Source organism: Coffea arabica, chromosome 2c (genome assembly GCF_036785885.1).
Source record: "Coffea arabica cultivar ET-39 chromosome 2c, Coffea Arabica ET-39 HiFi, whole genome shotgun sequence".
NCBI lineage: Eukaryota > Viridiplantae > Streptophyta > Magnoliopsida > Gentianales > Rubiaceae > Coffea > Coffea arabica.
Window position 1 is genome coordinate 21,543,010 of NC_092312.1, and position 4,308 is coordinate 21,547,317.

Consider the following 4,308-nt stretch of genomic DNA (forward strand, 5'->3'; position numbering starts at 1 on the left):
TCACACATTAATATAGTGTTTAAGATGTATGTTGACAATTGGTCAACTGTAAATTTAAATGCCTCTTGAATAATTCAAACTTTGCTGGTCCCTGGTTCGAACATTTCTGCCAATGCTGATGCACACTTTTTAAGGCTGTTCTTGCAATGTGCAGAAATGCAGTGAAACGTATAAGCTAAAATTTTACCCCGATCGAGCTCAGAAAAGAAAACAAAAACAGAAGAAAAAAAGAAGGAAAATAACTACCGGAAGAACATTTAAACCAACTGCAAATTGTGGAGATCATGCTTTCACGGGCGGGGAAGTTGCTGAACAAGCTTTAGTAAATGTTCACTTTTGGCGTTTCCCATGTTAGCGACCTCGTCCTCCGCTAAAAAGAAAGAAAAAAAAAAAAAAAAGTCGACCATGTTAAAAGGGGAAGAGAAGGATGACTAGAAATTCATGTGCTCAATGGAAATTAAAGAAGTGGCTGCTTTCAGATCTTCTGAGAAAATTGGGCCACCCTGGAGTACTGGGGCCATCGTCAATGAGTTAACAGTAAAGGGGTGGCATTTTATTATCCCACAAAATTCTCGTGGCCTGGACCATTCTGGCGGTCGCCAACCTGCCCTCTTGCATCAATACTCGTGGATGCCAATGCCATGCCATCTTAATTAGACAAAGTATGCTTCTAGAGAGGGGCGGAGGGCCGGGATAGATAGATAGACCGATCATGCCTCAATGTTGAATGTGCCTGGGAACTGGGAAGTGGAGGATTTTTATGCAAATTGATGCATGTCCTGTAACATCTACACAATCTTTTATTTAATGCAGCTCGTATACACTAGGAACATGTTTGAAGCAGTACTAGTTAGAGTCGATAGCTGCTGGATGTTTCTGCTCATATTTCATACCCGACATTTACTACGTAAAACTTAAAAAGAGTATATATACTAGGAGTTACTAGAATTGCATTTGCAACATCAGGCTCCATTTTTTTTTTCTTTTAATTTACTATGACAAAATCTTCGTAAAACATTATCGTGAGCTGAATTAGTAATATATGTGCATTAACCTTGCAAATAGTTCACTTGACTTGGGTGATCAACTGATAAGACTCGTTCATTTTGACTTTAAAAAAAAAAAAAATCAGGTCTCTCGTCGACAGATGATCTGTAAAAATCTTTAAAACGTGTGCCGGTAACTTATCCTGGCCTTAAAATGAGGTTATCTTCTGTTCTTTCTAAGCTTTCCTTTTTTTTTTTTTTTCAGGCCAAACAAAAAATAAATTACGTTTCCACAGGGGTAATAATCCAACGATTGCGGTCATCGGAAAAAACTAACAAGAATCTTTGAAGCATTAAAACTGAAAAAAAAATCCCAGAAATGGCAAGAATGAGATGGAGACGTAGAGGGACAGGTTGAGGTTGTTTTGTTGTCAATCACCGACCACGGGACTAGGGCACGGCTGGTTGTAAGCCGTCCGACCAATCTTCGATATTTTCTGTCGCTGTTCATTGCATGACTCATTATCAATCATTTAGCCATGGCTAACCAGCAAGCCCAACAAAGTAACCACACATTCCTTCTAGTAGTCACTTTTAACTTTAATTACAATCAAGTTTGTGTGGTGATAAATCATTGAAAAAGTAAATCTAAAAAGTGCTTATTTGAACGTTTATTAGGTTGGCAGCAATCTTTTGAAATGGTGCTCGATCGGATACCATGTCAATTGTCATTCATAATAGACTTCTGGGAAATGATGCAAAAACTTTATATGGTCGTTTGTTTCTCCACGATGATAAGCGAATTATACAACTGTCGCAAAGTTTTGGACCTCATAGACTTTGCCAGCAGAAAACAAACAAATGCTTTGCCGGCCTCTTAATTTGTCGTCGATTGCATATGTGCAATGCATCAACAATAATCACATAGGTCATTACAGCTTCTTTTTCTAATTTGCCCATAGATTTAACATCCAAAGTTTTGAGACCACATGAAGAATGACCTTTGCGTGTGCGCGCGCGCGCACGTGTGTGTATATATATATATATATATATATATATTGTTTTTCTCTGTTTTTCTTGGAAGAGAAAAAGTTAATTAAGGGAATTAATGCATGTCAAGAAACAAAAACAGTATAACAAATTCTGGTTGAGTTTCTTTGTTCTCAGTATTTGATTTCTGCTCACTCAAAATACCCAACCACACACAATAGTTCAAAGGATATGGCACAAATGGAAAGGTAGAATGAAGCGAAGATTGTACTTCAAAACCTGGAAAGATTAACATGAGAGACCTTGACAAACTTATATGAAGTTAAAGCGAGTTCACGGGCTCTCGTTCGCCCCCGGCCCCTTCGATGTTAAATTCACACCTTAATAATTTGTACTTTATTAGCATGAAAACTTTTACAATGCTTGAATTTCAAATGATGAATACGTGTCAATGCAGCATTTCGCTATCTGACATATATAATTCATCTCTAGGTTTCTCTGTCAATGGTTTTAATTCATTGAACAAAGGCTAAGGAGATCAAAATCTCCCTTTGTCATTTTCTCCAAGTGGAAGTTATCCATCTCACTCAAACGTAAACAAAAACACAATAACGTCTCATCAAATTCTCTCGACTACTAATTTTCTCTCTTCACCGAATTTTCTCGAAATTTATCCTGATTTAATTGGCCGACATGTAAAGCCAAAACAAAGCTTTTCCTGTTCTGTCCCTCTCTTCCCATTGATTTTTTGTCTCCATCCCAACTGTTAACTTGCACGAGCGCAGTACCTCAATTAATTTCTGAATTAGAATACGGACAATTCCATGTCTCCTACGCAAATGGTGGTACAATATTCTAAGATAAATATAGTTGTATTTTTCTTAATGTGCTGTTGTATTCTCTTCTGTGGATGGTATTGAATATGCTGCTGTTGAATGGAGGTGACCTGTCAGAAGCAACTTGTCAGAGCTTGACAATTCTAGTCAAAGCAACTTTTCTTCTTCTCAACATCCGTGTGTAACCTGTTGCTCTGAACTACGTAGAACTGGATGTATTATGATGAATAGATTTTTTTTTTTTTATTTTCCTCCAGATATCCTTCCAGTTTGTTTGTTTTTCTTCCCCACTCTCTCCTCATCCACTACGGTCTTCTCACGTTTCGACATATATTATACTTCATCGGTTTCTTTTTTTTGTTTTTTACTACTTTAGGGTGCTCAATATGAATTATTGTGCCCAAATTAACTCATCTGAAACAAAAACATGAGGAAAATATGTAGTATGTACATTTCATTATAGTATGATCTTTGGGGATAGTGAACATGTCAACTTTTTCACCATAAGTAATGAAACCATATTTTGTTTAGGTCGACAGTTGCATTAATTAGGGTTGGGAAAAAGTTTTATACTACTCCCTCTCTTTTTTTATAACTGACGTTTAAGGTTTTGCACACTAATTAAGAAAAGTTTTTCATTGTTTAAATCTATACACTACTTTCCTTTTGTACCCTCATTAATTGTCCAATTCACTCATGTTTTCTCTCACTAGAGTATTAAATGGTACTATTTTACTATGCCAAAAGCAAAGAGAGAAGTAATAATTACTAGGAGTAGTAATTAAGAGCCCTATATTGGTAAAGAGAGATAAAAGGGTAAAATTGTGAAAAAATAATTAATGCTGCATGGGATAATACAACGACAGATAAAAGTACTTAAGAGCAAATTTCTTAAACGTCAGTTATAAAAAAAGGGAGGGAGTAATACACTTTGATTGTAAAAACGAGATATACGTGAATGTATGTATGTATGTGCGAGCTGGCCTTACCCTTCTACCAAAAATAAGTGGAGCATTATCAGGAACCAAAAGTTTGCCTTTATGGTAATGTTGAATATGGATAAAGGTTTTTTTTTTTTTTTTTTCAATTCTTGCACTCCTCCCCATATTCTTCTTACCCCCAATTATTTGACATAGAAATTGAATTATGAATCTAACAGTGGAAAAGACTCTGAGAGCTGTCTTGGCTACTAGGCCGATCCCATTGATGGCATAAAGGATTAAATGCATTAAATTTCCTTGAACTTTATCTCCCCCTGAACTTGTTAAATAGGCGCTTCAACCCCCCGCTTGATATTTTAGGAGAAAAGTGCCCTTGGCATATTTTTTGTTTTTCTTCTTATTTATTCATTCCTTTGTTTTTCCTTTTCTACTACTTTCTTTTCCTTTTTAATTTTTTCGTTTTTCAATTCTCTCGTGTCACTATTTTCTTTATTTTCCTATTGGTATTACTAATTGATACTTCTTGTAATATTGAAATTTTCTTTTCTCATGATT